This window comes from Procambarus clarkii, chromosome 55 (genome assembly GCF_040958095.1).
Source record: "Procambarus clarkii isolate CNS0578487 chromosome 55, FALCON_Pclarkii_2.0, whole genome shotgun sequence".
In the NCBI taxonomy this organism is placed as follows: Eukaryota; Metazoa; Arthropoda; class Malacostraca; order Decapoda; family Cambaridae; genus Procambarus; species Procambarus clarkii.
The window spans coordinates 32578415-32596268 of NC_091204.1; the positions used below are offsets into that span (position 1 = coordinate 32578415).

A 17854-nucleotide genomic window follows, 5' to 3' on the forward strand; every position below is an offset into this window, starting at 1 on the left:
GTCGTCTGCACGGTGGCGTCGTGCAGACGACGCCACCGCTCTCACCAAAATGGCAGCTCCAAACCTTCTCTTGCTGTTTATACCCTCTATACACACGTTATATATAAGTATCTACATTTGTGTTCACCATAGCGAACCACTAAGCTGGTATGCTGAGTGCAGTCAATAAAAGGTGGCCACACACAGTCAAAAGACATCGCCACCACCCTCCCTCCTACAGCATTACACCTCCTTCCATGGCGCATAGCGCTAAATATCACCACAATCCTGCTATTATCAGAACCCTGGTCAGTTTTATCACAGTCAGGGGTCTTCTGTAATAATATCATCGCTACATAATAGCATGAACAAGTATAATTTGGCATTTTTAGGCGATGCTGTGGTCACAAGCTGAACAGCAGTGCTGTTAGCTCATGCTGCGTGCGTCAGGCTTGGTTGCTCACTCAATACTGAGGCCAATAACACCCGGGAGTTTGGCCCACGATTTTTTTTTAAAATGGCGTCTGTTTACAAGAGCCCTGATGAAGGTGTGGTGAACCCCGTGTATCCGCGGGCTGTTTAAATCTTGCGTAGTACTCCAACACATCGTATGACGTGATGCGCAGTTTACTGGTACAACGTCCAGCACGTCATATGACGTGATGCGCACTTTAAGGGTTAATATACTTACTAATCTCTCTCATCTCATTTTTTTTCTTGCAATGTATTTATCATTTTATTAATTCTGATAGAATTTACCTACTTAAAATTATCTGTTAGATTAAGGACCTGCCTGAAACACTGCGCATACTAGTGGCTTTACAAGATTGTAAATACTGTACTATGCTATGTATTCTCACAAACCCAATGTACCTTCTTGTATATAAATAAATAAAAATAAATAAATAAAAAACTTACAAATTACCAAGATCATAAAGGACACGAGTAAACACTTTATCAAAGAAATGCATGAAATTAAATGACATTAAATGTAGATAGTAAATGTAGAAATTATATGAGTAATACAGTGTGCCCTCGCTTGAACGAGCTATATGGGGGCGTAGCCGATTCATTCATGTGTGGAATTCATTCCATCAATCCGGCCCCAGCATTCCCCTTCCCCCCCCCCCAAAAAATAATAATACATATGCCAGTACACATTTGCCTTTTGAAAAATTTAAATAACAAAGAATTTGAATTGCAATGAAATAAAATGATATTGCACGTTACAGTACTGTACTTACTCTACCAGTTGAGTTTTGTAGTGCAAACTTTGTTAGCCTTAATATCCTGAGAGTGCCACACACATGAATATAAATTGCTTAAAGAACAGTAACTTTATTAACAAATGTACATTATACACTACAGTTAGTACATAAAGTACAGACCACTAGAATCACACTACTGCAGTACACTTATATCATATAAACTACACTTTGTATATTTAATGTCATTAGAACTGTGCTGTACAGCTCAATTGGTACTCCAAGGTAAGTTATGGCTAGTGCTGGGTTCTGGTCCAGTTGCCTGGGCATTCTTGGAAGGTGTTCACCTAGTTGTGTTTGCGGGGGTTGAGCTTTGCTCTTTCGGCCCGCCTCTCAACTGTCAATCAACTGTTTACTAACTACTACTACTTTTTTTTTTTTTTTTCCCCACACCACACACACACACCCCAGGAAGCAGCCCGTGACAGCTGACTAACTCCCAGGTACCTGTTTACTGCTAGGTAACAGGGGCATTCAGGGTGAAAGAAACTTTGCCCATTTGTTTCTGCCTCGTGCGGGAATCGAACCCGCGCCACAGAATTACGAGTCCTGTGCGCTATCCACCAAGCTACGAGGCCCCCACAGAGTCAGCCCCAAGGTGAGTCCTTGCTAGTGCTGGGAGCTGGTCCAGTTGCCTGGGCATCCTCGGAAGGTGAGTCCTTGCTAGTGCTGGGTGCTGGTCCAGTTGCCTGGGCATCCTCGGAAGGTCAGTCCTTGCTAGTGCTGGTTGCTGGTCCTGTAGGCCTACTGTGAACCCATACCAAAACTTTTGAATCTTAGTTTGTTTCTTTCTTGTGAGCTTCATTACAATATCTTTCATAATATACAGTTTCAGTTAAATATCTTATCATATATCTTATCATATACATATCTTTCAGATAAAGCCATTTTTATCTGCTTTGTACACTTAAAACCAGCTTTGATTATTAGATATCATGTGCTGAGAAAGTTTATGCTTATATGCATTAGCACTTCCAACATCTGCACTTAATGCCTCACCACAAATTTTCATGTTAATGATGCATTAGCTCTCTTTAAATCGACATACCTATTCAGTGCTAGCCTTGAAATTGTCTATGTTTAACTTTACAGCAAGTCTCTCAGCTACATTTCTAATAGAATCAACTTACAAATTGTTTTATTAAAAATATTATTATTGTTAGTTTGACATTATATACATTTTATTCAGTACAGTTCTGTATTAACCCTTAAGCTGTGCATGGCATACATATTTATTTATTTATTTATTTACAAGAAGATATATTGGGGGGTTAACAGAATTTAGAAATTAAGTTAAATTACCATTACCAGGGGCCTCGTAGCCTGGTGGATAGCGCGCAGGACTCGTAATTCTGTGGCGCGGGTTCGATTCCCGCACGAGGCAGAAACAAAATGGGCAAAGTTTCTTTCACCCTGAATGCTCCTGTTACCTAGCAGTAAATAGGTACCTGGGAGTTAGTCAGCTGTCACGGGCTGCTTCCTGGGGGTGGAGGCCCGGTCGAGGACCGGGCCGCGGGGACACTAAAGCCCCGAAATCATCTCAAGATAACCTCAAGAAGATAACCATTCTTGTAAAGCCACTAGCACGCATAGTGTTTCGGGACCATATACATCATATTTTGGGAGCATATACGACAGGACCTGATGGCAAAGTTCAGTTTCTCAAATTTGCTCTAATGCTTTCCAATTTTTTGTGCATACTAGCAAATCCTACAACTTTGTCTAAATGATCACAAACGTAACTTAAAAAATAAGAAAATAAAAAAATAATTATAAAATTGAATATTGAGAACATCAGATTTTGAAATCCGCTGCAAAAATATAAACTATCACCAATTATTCCTTTGGTGTTATTATGCTCTCAGAGTAGTATATGATCTTCATTTTCATAGATTTAGAATGTATGTTTTCAGTTTAGTTTACTGTAAAAAAAATTGTCAATGTGGCATTTGAATTATACGCCAAACCTAGAAAAAAAATTGATAACTCCAAACATTTAGGGTTTGGGAAAAATCCATTCAATAGGATTGTAAAAGAGACAGCTGTGCACATTATTTGGAAAAATGGTGAGAATCGGTCAGAAACTGGATTTTTTAAAACTGACTCAAAGTTGAAACTCTTGTTTTAGAGATAATTGAAGTTGAAGTTATCGACAATGAATAATTTAGTTCTTATTCATTAATTTACTTATATGTTTTATTAAAGGTTGTTTGGCATTCTTACTCGAATATGTGAAACTTTTAGGTCAATGTGTGTTGTAATGATGTCAAGAATAAATACCCCCCCCCCAGAGAAATAAAATATAGGGATTAAGGGGATAAAAATGTATTCTGTATAAAAGTTATAAAGCCCTAATCTGGTCCCTAATCATCAAAACTGCCTAAAGATACAAAGAAAATAGAATTTGAAATCTGAAAAACTGTCAAAAAATTCAGTCCCAAGTTCTGCCAGTTGTGACTGATTTATTTGATGACCAATTTCATTCTATCTTGACATAGTTAGGGATGGGTATGCACTCTCCAGGATGTAGAGGTTACAACAAAATCTGATAATAAACAAAGGAGAAAAAACAAATCTTCTCCCCCCCCAAAAAAAAAAAATTGGACATTTGTGAAAGTAACAGATATTATCATTAGGCAATGCATTTTTATGATATATAACAAAATAGAGCATGACAACATACTCATTATTATTGGTATTATTATGTATTAATCAGCAATGCTATACAGGCACCAGCTGCATATCCACTTTGTGGACACTTCTTGCTACTATTCGTCTTTGTGCATTGGACAAATGCTTGCAGCTCTATTACTGCATTATCCCTCAGTTCCAGTTAAATGGAGCGTGTCTCCTTGCCAACAAAATGTTATTTAGAAAAAAAATAAAAATTTAAATACATTTCTGACAATATTGGGATGAAACTTTCATGACGCTTAAGCTGTCTGTGCATGGCATACATATACAACAGGACCTGATGGCAAAGTTCAATTTCTCAAATTTGCTCTAATGCTTTCCAATTTTTTGTGCATACTAGCAAATCCTGCAACTTTGTCTAAATGATCACAAACGTAACTTGAAAATTACGAAAATAAATAATAATTATAAAAGTGAATATTGAAAACTTCAGATTTTGAAATCAGCTGCAAAAATATAAACTATCACCAATTGTTCATTTGGTGTTGTTATGCTCTCAGAATAGTATAGGATCTTCATTTTCATAGATTTAGAATATATGTTTTCAGTTTAGTTTACTGTAAAAAAAATTGTCAATGTGGCATTTGAATTATGCACCAAATTTAGAAAAAAAGGATAACTTTAATCGTTTAGGGTTTGTGAAAAGTCCATTGTAATAGGATTGTAGAACAGACAGCTGTGCACATTATTTGTAAATAGGTGAGAATTGGTCAGAAACTGGATATTTTTGAAGCTGATTCAAAGTTGAAACTCTAGTTATTTAGATAATTGAAGTTATCAGTTCTAATTCATTAATTTACTTGTATGTTTTAATAAACGTTGTTCGACATTCGTACTCGAGTACTGTATGTGAAAGTTGTAGGTCAATGTGTGTTGGAATGATGACAAGAAAAAATAACCCTCAAAAAAACAAAATATAAAAATTCAAAGTCCTAAGTTCTGCCAGTTGTGACTGATTCATTTGGTGATCAATTTCATTCTATCTTGACATAGTTAGGGGATGGGTATGCACTCTCCAGGATGTAGAGGTTACAACAAAATGAGATAATAAACAAAGGAGACAAAAAAATGGACATTGGTGAAAGTAACAGATATTAACAATAGGCAATGCATTTTTATGATATTTAACAAAATAGAGCATGATAACATACTCATTATTATTGGTATTATTATGTATTACTCAGCAATGCTATACAGGCACCAGCTGCATATTTACTTTGTGGACACTTCTTACTACTATTCTTCTTCTTTGTACATTGGACAAGTGCTTGCATCTCTTTATTACTGCATTATCCCTCAGTTCCAGTTAACAGGAGCTGTTCTCCTTATCAACAAAATGTTCTCCTTTTTAAAAAAAATTGTCTAAAATACATTTCTGAACATATTGGGATGAAACTTTCATGACACCTAAGCCAATAAGTTGGAGATTTGTTTAACATTTAATATTAATTTTCACATAATTCAAATATTTTTTGTCCAGCCCCAGCTTTTACAGCCCAGGCTGTAGCAGCTTTAGGGTTAATGCACATGGTTTGTATTACGTAGGCTGTTAGAGAGGGGAGGGGAGGCAGCCGAGAACCCGCCCATACCCCCTTCCCCTTTCCTGCCCACCCTCCTTACTCCTGCCCACCCTCCTTATTCCTACCCAGCCTCCTTACTCATGCCCACCCTCCTTACTTTTGCTCAAAGCATAATACCTAAAAAAAATTATTTAATTTTTCTAAATATTTACTGTGTTTTGGTGGGAAAAATTTAGTCATAGAAACCTTAAATTTGTTTTATTTTGCCTTAATAGGTAATACTGCTTCCAGTCTCTGCTCGGCTACCCAGGACGATAGCAAACACAACTCTTGCCCATTAATGATGGTAAGGACAATTTTATTCTTACTGTACTACCAGTGTGTGTGTTTATCATGTTGATGTCGATATCCAGTGATTGTGAGTGTATTAATCAAGATATTTTCATTAACTAGTGTATTAATGTTGGTGTTGTCATTTACCAGTGATGACGAGTGTATTAATTATATTCATTACCCAGTGATGGTGAGTGTATTAATCATATTGGCATTACCCAGTGATGTTGAGTGTATTAACCCCTTAACTGCGTTGCCTCCAAATATGACACCCCCGCAGTGCGCAGGAAATAAATTCTCTGGAATTTTTTGTTTAAAGTGTCAAAAACCCTTCCCTGAATATGGGTATGTAAAAAAAAAAAATCGAAATTGTACTTAGTTTGGCTGCTATGGGGTCCATAAGTTGGGGCGTGACGTCATCATTCCCCATTCGCCCGTGACGTACGCTCCCGGGGCCAATAGGGCGTGGGGCGCGTGAGTTGACGCAAATATATTTTTTTTCATTTTTTGCGCACAGTTCCAAATACATTTTATTTGTTTTTACGTGCTAATTCTATGTATAAGGAACACGTATACTATATTATGGCAGTAAAACATCCGTACTGTCCGAAGAATCTGTGTTACGTGCAAGACACATGTGTACACGTATGTTGCACATATTTACCATGTATCATGCTAATTTATGTATATATACAATCTATTTACACACTATACACTGTCACACAGTATATACATTCACCATCAACATACACAGAACTCCTCGAGTGTGAGCAGCCACACCCAGCCAGCCAGTCCTCCCTTATTTCTCCAACATCGTACTTACTATCACCCCCCCTCCCACCATACTGTTATTCACACCAATGTTTCAGGTTCATTTATGTATATTTACAACACATTTACACACTCTGCACTGTCACACACCATAAACACACTCAGAACTCAGCGAGTGTGAGCTGCCACACCCAGCCAGCCAGTCCTCCCTCTCTCCTCCAACATCGTACTCGCCATCACCCCTCCTCCCACCATACTGTTATTCACACCAATGTTTCGGGTTCATTTATGTATATTTACCACACATTTACACACTCTGCACTGTCACACACCATAAACACACTCAGAACTCAGCGAGTGTGAGCTGCCACACCCAGCCAGCCAGTCCTCCCTCTCTCCTCCAACAACGTACTCGCCATCACCCCTCCTCCCACCATACTCTTACTGGTTATATTACACTATTTACATATGTTATGTATACCTATCTACATGTTTTATTCACCAGAACTATGCAAGTAAGCCGGTATTGTGTCCTAACAGTACAGTTGCTACCATGCACTGCATGAGAAATCACACAGCAGACGACGCTACGATTACAAAGTCACCTCCCTCACAAAAATAGCTCCTCCCAACATACTCTTGTTGCTGTTATTATACTATATACACACACTGTATATACCCATGTACATATGTGTTCCCCGTAGTGAACCACTAAGCTAGTATGGTGAGCAAAACAAGATTGGCTCCCACACACACAGTGGAGGCTACCTCAATTCTCTATCTCCCTCCCTCACCAAAATTCCTCCTTCCAAAATACTACGCACAATACTAATTATAACTACAATCCTGGTCACTAATTCCTGTAAATGAATAATTGACCACACGTTTATTTTGAAAAGGAACCAAAGAAGTCATTTGAAGATTCCTAGATGGACGAAATAATGCTGTGGTGCTGTGGCTAGCGCTGTGAACGTCGTGAACAGCATTGAATCACTGATATTTGAACATTGTTCCCAGTCATTATCACACTCAGGCTCTTCTATAATACTATCATGGCTAAATAATACAGATTATATATATATATATATTGACATTATTAGGCGATGCTGTGGTCACACGCTGAACAGCAGTGCTGTGCGCTCATACTGCGTGCACCAGCCTTGGTTGCTCGCTCACTACTGAGGCTCCAACGCCCGGGAATGTGGACCACGATATTTTTTAAAGATGGCGTCTGTTTACAAGAGCCCTGAGGAAGCTGATGTAAACCCCACGTAGCCGCGGGAGTTTTGAATGGAACGTGAAAATTAAAATACCCGGAGGCGCGTTGCGCAAACCAGACGTGGGCCTGCAGGTGCGTTGCACAGTTTAAGGGTTAAGAAGCACATCAACAAACTGGGAAAGGTGCAAAGACATGCTACTAAGTGGCTCCTAGAACTGAAGGGCAAGAGCTACGAGGAGAGGTTAGAGGCATTAAATATGCCAAAACTAGAAGACAGAAGAAAAAGATGTGATATGATCACTACATACAAAAATAGTAACAGGAATTGATAAAATCGATAGGGAAGATTTCCTGAGACCTGGAACTTTAAGAAGAAGAGATCATAGATTTAAACTAGCTAAATACAGATGCCGAAGAAATATAAGAAAATTCACTTAACTTAACTGAAGTTCTGACAAGCATGGGGAAATAGACCTTCTAAACCAGTCTCGATTCCCAGTGGAGGAGATTTCAGCAAATTCAACTTTAACCCTTAAACTGTGCAACGCACCTGCAGGCCCACGTCTGATTTGCGCAACGCGCCTCTGGGTATTTTTATTTTCACGTTCCATTCTAAACTCCCGCAGCTACACGGGGTTCACATCAGCTTCCTCAGGGCTCTTGTAAACAGACGCCATCTCTAAAAAAAATCGTGGTCCACATTCCCGGGTGTGAGAGCCTCAGTAGTGAGTGAGCAACCAAGGCTGGTGCTCGCAGTATGAGCGCACAGCACTGCTGTTCAGCGTGTGACCACAGCATCGCCTAATAATGTCAAAATATATATATATATACAACTTGTATTATTTAGCCATGATAGTATTATAGAAGAGCCTGAGTAATTACCTAAGTGTAGTTACAGGATGAGAGCTACGCTCGTGGTGTCCCGTCTTCCCAGCACTCTTTGTCATATAACGCTTTGAAACTACTGACGGTCTTGGCCTCCACCACCTTCTCCCCTAACTTGTTCCAACCGTCTACCACTCTGTTTGCGAAAGTGAATTTTCTTATATTTCTTCGGCATCTGTGTTTAGCTAGTTTATATCTATGACCTCGATTTTGTCAATTCCTGTTACTATTTTGTATGTAGTGATCATATCACCTCTTTTTCTTCTGTCTTCTAGTTTTGGCATATTTAATGCCTCTAACCTCTCCTCGTAACTCTTGCCCTTCAGTTCTGGGAGCCACTTAGTAGCATGTCTTTGCACCTTTTCCAGTTTGTTGATGTGCTTCTTAAGATATGGGCACCACACAACTTCTGCATATTCTAGCTTTGGCCTAACAAAAGTCGTGAACAATTTCTTTAGTATATCGCAATCCATGTATTTAAAAGCAATTCTGAAGTTAGAAAGCGTGGCATAGGCTCCTCGTACAATATTCTTTATGTGGCCCTCAGGTGATAGTTTTCTATCTAGAACCACCCCTAGATCTCTTTCTTTATCAGAATTCTTTAAAGATTTCTCACATAATATATAGGTTGTGTGGGGTCTATGTTCTCCTATTCCACATTCCATAACATGGCATTTATTAACATTAAATTCCATTTGCCAAGTGGCGCTCCATGTACTTATTTTGTCCAGGTCTTCTTGAAGGGTATGACAATCATCTAAGCTTCTTATCCTTCCTATTATTTTAGCATCATCAGCAAACATGTTCATATAATTCTGTATACCAACTGGTAGATCATTTATGTAGACAATAAACATCACTGGTGCAAGAACTGAACCCTGTGGTACTCCACTTGTGACATTTCTTCAGTCTGATACATTGCCTCTGATCACAGCCCTCATTTTTCCATGTCAGAAAATTTTTCATCCATGTTAGAAGCGTACCTGTCACTCCTCCAATATTTTCCAGTTTCCAGAACAACCTCTTATGTGGAACTCTGTCGAAAGCCTTTTTTAGGTCCAGATAGATGCAGTCAACCCAACCATCTCTTTCCTGTAATATCTCTGTTGCTCGATCATAGAAACTGAGTAAATTCGATACACAGGATCTTCCAGATCGAAAACCATACTGTCTGTCTGATATTATATCATTTCTCTCCAGGTGTTCTACCCATTTAGTTTTAATTATTTTTTCCAATATTTTGACTCTTACACTTGTCATTGATACCGGTCTATAATTAAGTGGGTCTTCCCTGCTTCCACTTTTGTAGATTGGAACTATGTTAGCCTTTTTCCACACATCAGCTACAACTCCTGTATACAGGGATGCCTGAAAAATCAGTTGAAGAGGAATGCTAAGCTCAGGTGCACATTCTCTCAGAACCCATGGTGAAACTCCATCTGGACCAACTACTTTGTTCTTATTTAGCTCCTTGAGCATTTTTTCCACTTCGTCTCTGGACACCTCTATGTGCTCTATGTTGTTCTCTGGAATTCTTATTGTATCTGGTTCCCTGAAGATTTCATTTTGTACAAACACACTTTGGAACTTTTCGTTTAATGTTTCACACATTTCCTTTTCATTTTCCGTGAATCTATTTCCCATTTTCAACCTCTGAATATTATCCTTTACCTGCAATTTGTTGTTTATGAATTTATAGAACAGACCTGGTTCTGTTTTGCATTTGTCTGCAATCACTTTTTCAAAATTTCTTTCTGCCTCTCTCCTCACTGCCGTGTAGTTTTTTCTCGCATCTTTGTATCGCTGGTATGTTTGGGGGTTCGGCCTCTTCCTGTATTGATTCCATTTTTGTGTCTTTTGGTCTCTGGCCCTCTCGCACTTTCTGTTGAACCATTCCTGTTTCCTAGTTCTGCTTCTCTGTTTTGGTATAAATTTTTTTGTGCCTTTATCATATATTTCGCAAAACCTGACATACATCTCATTCACTTCCTTGCCTAGCAACAAGTCTGTCCAATTATACTCACTAAAATTTTTTCTAAGATTGCCATAATGTCCTCTCCTAAAGTCAGGTTTTTCATTTGCATCGACCGTCATATTTTCTTCCAGATTATAACGCATTGCATACTTTATTCCCAAAAAGACATGGTCACTTTTACCCAAGGGAGGAAGGTACTGAATGTCAAATATTTCTTCCTCCTTCCTGGTAAATATCAAATCTAGCATGGAGGGGACGTCCCCTTCCCTCATCCTCGTAGCTTGTTTAACATGTTGATACAAGAATGTTTCCAGGATGAGGTCTACAAATTTACAGGTCCAGAAATCTTCTGTTTTAGCTTCACATGCTTCCCAGTCTATGGATTTCAAGTTGAAGTCTCCGACTATCAACAGTCATGAACTATCGTTATCCGCTCTCGCTATGATCTCTCTCATTATTGTTATAAGACCTTCTCGTTTACTATCTAGCTCCTCCTTTGACCATGTGCTGCTTAACGGTGGACTATATGCATTTATGATCATTAGTTTATCATCCTCATGGCAGATCTCTAGTGCTATTATGTCAATTTCTTGTGGATTGGCAGTCACTATTTCGTTCACCTTTAGGTGTTCATTCACCAGCACAGCAACGCCACCGCCTTTCCTGATTTTTCTGTCCCGTCTCCAAATTGAGTAGCCCCTTGGGAATATGACCTCATTTAAAATAGCATCTTCAAGTTTTGTCTCCGTGAGTGCAACAATGTCTGGTGTCTGCAGCTGTATTATATCACTTAACTCCAGTATCTTTGATCTTACTCCATCTATGTTGGTGTATGCAATCTTGAGGAACTTGTCCCCCCTCTTCTTATTTTTCACTCCCCCTTTCTCTAATGATTTTGTTGGTTTGCCTTTATGTACCACTTTACTGGCCTGCCTACCCCTATCACTTTGTAGAAAAAAGAATTGATTTCTTCTTCATTCCTGCTCTCATTTAAGGGGGTTTCTTCCCGGAATTATGAGAGTTGTTGTAGGGTATTCATAATTTATTATCCTGATACATGTGAAAGGTGCTGCACCTAGGCCAAGTTTCAGCATCTCAGCCTAAATAGAGAAGGAGAGAAAAAAAAAATTTCAACAATGTTCAATTGCTTTCACAGCCCACAATTGTGAACCAAAATCATTTCTACGACACTCGCTATGACCTTACTATATAATAAAGATTTGGTAGTATGATCTTTATCCCAGATGTATTTAGTGCAATAATACAGATTTTTAAAAGTTTCCCAAAAACGTATGCAACAAAATGAAGTGTATCATTATTTATAAAATCAATAAATCTACGTAGATAAGAAAAACTACATGTGTTTTTAGAGGCATAAACTCTACATATAATGTGCAAGTTTCATGTAAATTGAATAATAAATAAAGGCTGTGAAGGCAGATCAATTTGTAAAAGTTGGAGTTGCGTAGCGTGCGCGACAAGTTACTCTACTCACGGTCACTCGTGACAATGCGTGATTTCGCATTGCGGCCAGCTCGTATGGAGAGCTCGCATGCATCTAGATTTCAATGCTTTTCTCTTGTTCGTTTGGTAAGTCATATTGCAGTACAAATAGCAAAAATAGCATGTTCTGGGAGATATTGTGAGAGCACGTCAGCATACATCCTCTCTCCAAGAGAGAGAGACAGTCACTGAGGGGCCTGAGCCACATACCACCCTCTCTCTCACACGATACTGTTGCCAATGAGTGAGTTTATATTCATTTTATGTATAACATGTTATTTTCAACGCTATTACGAAAAATAAGACATCTTCAACGTAAGATACAATACCCCGCGGCGCACTCACGCCGCGAGGACCAGATTCACGAAAGTTGCAGCGGGAAATTTGACTCTAATTACGTTATTTTTCAAGATATCATTAAACGGTTTGGACCACAGTGTTGCCAGAACGTTGTAGTATTTTTCGTAATTTTTCGTAAATATTCCATTTTTCATCGGATTTTCGGGTACCATGGCCCCTTAAACGTTTTGCCTCGGCGAGGTTCAGTTTCAGCTTCTCTCTATCTTCTTTTGAAAGATCTCGTCTTAACGACCACACTTTCCCATCCTCATCACTTTGTAATTTTCTAGCATTCCTTAATACTTCTTCCATTTGTTTGAGTGTGATAATGAATGGGTACAATGTTCAAATATCAGTGATTAAATGCTGTTCATGATGTTCACAGCGCTAGCTACAGCACCGCAGCATTATTTCGTCCATCTAGGAATCTTCAAATGATTTCTTAGGTTCCGTTTCAAAATAAACGTGTGGTCAATTATTCATTTACAGGAATTAGTGACCAGGATTGTAGTTATAATTAGCATTGTGCATAGTATTGTGGAACCAGGAATTTTGGTGAGGGAGGGAGAGAATTGAGGTAGCCTCACTGTGTGTGTGTGGCAGCCACTCATGTTTTGCTCACCATACTAGCTTAGTGGTTTGCTATGGGGAACACATATGTACATGGGTATATACAGTGTGTGTGTATATAGTGTAATAACAGCAACAGGAATATGTTGGGAGGAGCTATTATGGTGAGGGAGGTGACGTTGTAATCGCAGCGTCGTCTGCTGTCTACTGTGTGATTTCTCATGTAGTGTATGGTAGCAACTGTACTGCTTGGACACAATACCGGCTTACTTGCACAGTTCTGGTGAATAAAACATGTAGATAGGTATACATAACATGTGTAAATAGTGTAATAAAAACAATAAGAGTTTGGTGGGAGGAGGGGTGATGGCGAGTACGATGTTGGAGGGGGTCCATAGAATTACCCAAATCTACCCAAATCCTCCTAGCATTATGTAAGTAATGAAGAAATATGGTATATTTACTTACCATAATGTTGGTGCTACACGTAGAACATGATCAAACCTACTTTAACTCTGAAATAATCTAATTTCATAACGAAATTAGAAGTAAATATGTGAGAGGTGACGCCATAGGAAGTCGACGGTCCAAGCGACAATTTTGTGGAGTGACTTATTCAAGGTATATGGTCGCCTGGAGAGTGTTTGCTGCCATATCAGCCTCATGTACACAGTGATCCAGTCGTCGCACTTCTTGGCTCAAATTGTCACAAATTTAATTGGTGATATTAACAAGTAGAATGTTTATTTATAATATTTTTCATAAACAGCCACTAAATATTTAATATTTATTAAAAAAAAGTGTCTGGAAGTTAAATCAATTCCACAGGACAATAAATTTGTTATATAGATACTAGCGTTATTCGTTGGTAGCGTTCGCTATTTAACCATCAAACCGCGCATATCATATATAAATGATATCAGTGACAAAACCGAAACCGCGCACATCATTTATATATGATTTCGTGTCTAGCGCTATAATTTAAACGCCCCGCCTGGGATAGGGGCAGCTATAGTACAGCCACGACCGATAGTTGCCAGATGCCACCTAGAAAAAAAATCCAGGCCAACATTCTTGGGTGTTACAGCGTCAGTATTAAGCAAGCCACCAAGGCTGGTGCACGCAGCACGAGCTCACAGCACCGCTGTTCAGCTTGTGACCACAGCATCACCTACAAATACCATAATATAAATGATACTGCTATTATTTAGCAGTGATAGTATTACTGAAGCTCCCTGACTGTGATAAAACTGACCAGGATTCTGATAATAGCAGGATTGTGGTGATATTTAGTGCTGTGCTCCATGGAGGGAGGAGTAAGGCTGTGGGAGGGAGGGTTGTGGCGTCATCTTCTGACTGTGTGTGGCCACCATTTATTGACTGCACTCACCATACCAGCTTAGTGGTTTACCATGGTGAACACAAATGTAGATACTTATATATAACGTGTGTATAGTGTGAGATAACAGCAAGAGGAGTAGGTTGGGAGCCGCCATTTTGGTGAGGGAGGAGCGTTGTCTGCACGACTTGGCATGTTGTTTACTGATGGCCACTATGGTCTTTGGGCACCATACCAGCTTATTTGTTCAGGTATAGTGAATAAAACAGGTAGATACTTATATATAATGTGTGTATATAGCGTAATAACACCACAAACAATATTGTTGGATGACAAATATTAGTGCATCTGGCCTTGAGGGCGGCCGCCGATCAGCTGACTGTGTGAGTAGCTACGTCTTATGGCCTTCACTCACCATACAAGCTTAGATGTACAGTTATGGTGAAAAAAAACATGTAAATACGTATATATAACGTCTGTGTATAGTGAATAAATACAAAAGAGTATTGTGGGAGGTGAATGAGGGTGAGTGAGGTGGTGTTGACGGAGGGAGTGGCAGTGAGTGGCTCGCTGGTGTTTGGTGTTTAACTCCTCGTGGCTTTTTGACTCACAAGACCAACTTAGTAGTTCATTATGGTGTACAAAACATGCAAATACTTACATATAACCTGTGTATATAGTGTAACAACAGCAAAACTATTTGTTTATTGTTTTATGAACATAATAATTGAATCACTAATATGCACACCATGATTTTGAGTACAGCGATGGTTCACACATTTTATAATATAAATATACCACAATTCACTGTATGGAATAATATTACTGCAAAAAAACTAAGAAAAAATCAATCAGACACATTGAAATAATTAGGTAATAATATATTTGTGGCAACTGCCGTCTGACAGCTCGGGCAGAGTAGACCTCGTCTGGCGAAGGCTCTGCCAACGCCCCTTTTTTGCCACACTTCCCTACCCTATTGCGGCTAAAATATGCCACCTACGATTTTTTTGTTATTTTTTCCGTGATCAGGGAACAAAAATGAACACTTCTATAAGACGAAAGAATTTTTTGGAATTTTTTTTTTTGTTGCGCCTGTGGGTGTGAATTCCATTTGGGCCCCTAGTGGTTTGAGGGTTAAAGGGAAGAATGGAAGTAACTGCAAAGGGCCTATTTGCCCATATTTCTTGATGCTTCTATATTGGTTCGGAGTCTTGAAGTGGGTAGAATATAGTTGTGCATTAATTGGCTGTTGATTGCTGGTGTTGACTTTTTGATGTGTAGTGCCTCGCAGATATCAAGCCGCCTGCTGTCGCTGTATCTATCAATGATTTCTGTGTTTTTTTGTTAAGACTTCTCTGGTGATGGTCTGGTTGTGGGAAGAGATTATATGTTCCTTAATGGAGCCCTGTTGTTTATGCATCGTTAATCGCCTGGAAAGAGATGTTGTTGTCTTGCATATATACTGAGTTCTTTGAAGCTTACAGTCCCTAAGTGGGCATTTGAAGGCATAGACGATGTTGGTCTCTTTTAAAACGTTCTACTTTGTGTCTGGAGAGTTTCTCATGAGTAGTTTGGCCGTTTTTTGGGGTTTTATAGTAAATCATCAATTGTATCTTCTGATTTTTGTCAGTAGGGGATAACGTTCCTATTAACAATATCTTTCAGAACCCTTTCCTCCGTTTTATGAGCTGTGGAAAAGAAGTTCCTATAAAATAGTCTAATAGGGGGTACAGGTGTTGTGTTAGTTGTCTCTTCAGAGGTTGCATGGCGTTTCACTTTCCTTCTTATGTTGTCTTCAACGAAACCATTGGAGAAGCCATTGTTGACTAGGACCTGCCCTTACCCTACAAAGTTCTTCATCGACTTGCTTCCATCCTGAGCTGTGGCTGAGAGCACGGTCGACATAAGTGTTAACAACACTCCTCTTGTACCTGTCTGGGCAGTCACTGTTGGCATTGAGGCACATTTCTATGTTTGTTTCCTTAGTGTAGACTGCAGTGTGGAAACCTCCACTCCTTTCCATGACTGTTACATCTAGAAAGGGCAGCTTCCCATCCTTCTCCATCTCGTAAGTGAAACGCAACACAGAATTCCGCTCAAATGCCTCCTTCACCTCCTGCAGATGTCTGACATCAGGTACCTGTGTAAAAATGTCGTCAACATACCTGCAGTATATGTCCGGTTTCAAGTTCATGTCGACTAAGACCTTTTGTTCGATGGTACCCATGTAGAAGTTTGCGAACAGGACACCTAGGGGAGAACCCATGGCGACCCCATCTACTTGCTTATACATGTGCCCATCCGAGCTCAAGAAGGGTGCCTCTTTAGTACAAGCTTGGAGTAGTTTTCTTAGAATGTTTTCTGGTATGTCAGGAGGAGTACAGGCCGGATCACGATACTGTACACTCTGTCCGCTATCATCCCGATTGTTTCATCCACAGGTACATTGGTAAACAGTGATTCTATGTCCAATGAGGCTCTTATCCCTGTGGCCCGTGTTCCCCACAGTAAGTCAACAAATTCCTTTGGAGACTTCAGGCTGAAGGCGCAAAGGACATAAGGAGTCAGCAAGCCATTGAGTCGCTTCGCCAGTCTGTACGTGGGTGTGGGTACCTGGCTGATGATTGGCCGAAGTGGGTTTCCAGGCTTGTGTGTCTTGACATTTCCATACATGCATCCAGGTTTGTATTCCCCAATAATCTTTGGCAGGTGGAGTCCGGATTTCTTGGCGTTCACAGTTTCGATAAATTTGTTGACCTTTGCTTTCAATTCGGCTGTAGTGTCCTTCGGTACCCTTTGGAATTTAGTGGAGTTGGAGATCCTGTTGGACGACATATTCGACCTCGCGACACAAAAGAAGGTCACCACCAAAGACACCTTACAAGCAGAAATTATTGCAGAAGGAGGAAAGAATCGAGGCAACTACAGAAGCACCATACTGTCCCCCGAGCTCAAAGCGGCAGCTAAGAGCCTTTGTGAGATCAAGGAGATAGTCGACAGGAGAGGTGACAAGTCGTCAATATACGTCATTCTTAAAAAAGACAAATATCTGGCGAAAATGAACCTCATACTCTCTGACCAAACTAAATTCCAAAGGGTAACGAAGGACACTACAGCCGAATTGAAAGCAAAGGTCAACAAATTGATCGAAACTGTGAACGCCAAGAAATCCGGACTCCACCTGCCAAAGATTATTGGGGAATACAAACCTGGATACGTGTATGGAAATGTCAAGACACACAAGCCTGGAAACCCACTTCGGCCAATCATCAGCCAGATACCCACACCCATGTACAGACTGGCGAAGCGACTCAACGGCTTGCTGACTCCTTATGTCCCTTGCGCCTTCAGCCTGAAGTCTCCAAAGGAATTTATTGACTTACTGTGGGGAACGCGGGCCACAGAGATAAGAGCCTCGTTGGATGTAGAATCACTGTTTACCAACGTACCTGTGGATGA

At 39.7% G+C, this 17854-nt stretch overlaps 1 protein-coding gene across 2 annotated transcripts in view; it reads left to right on the forward strand.

The window, feature by feature from the left end:
* LOC138352928 (peptidyl-prolyl cis-trans isomerase-like) overlaps nucleotides 1-17854 on the forward strand; it is a 64467-nt gene that overhangs the window by 24800 nt on the left and 21813 nt on the right. Inside the window, exon 2 of one of the 2 annotated variants that reach the window (XM_069305581.1) lies at nucleotides 5734-5804. The gene's annotated coding sequence lies outside the window, so the exon portion shown is untranslated. Of the gene's footprint in view, nucleotides 1-5733; nucleotides 5805-14160; nucleotides 14209-17854 lie in introns of those variants that run through there. The other variant, XM_069305580.1, reaches the window with a different exon arrangement.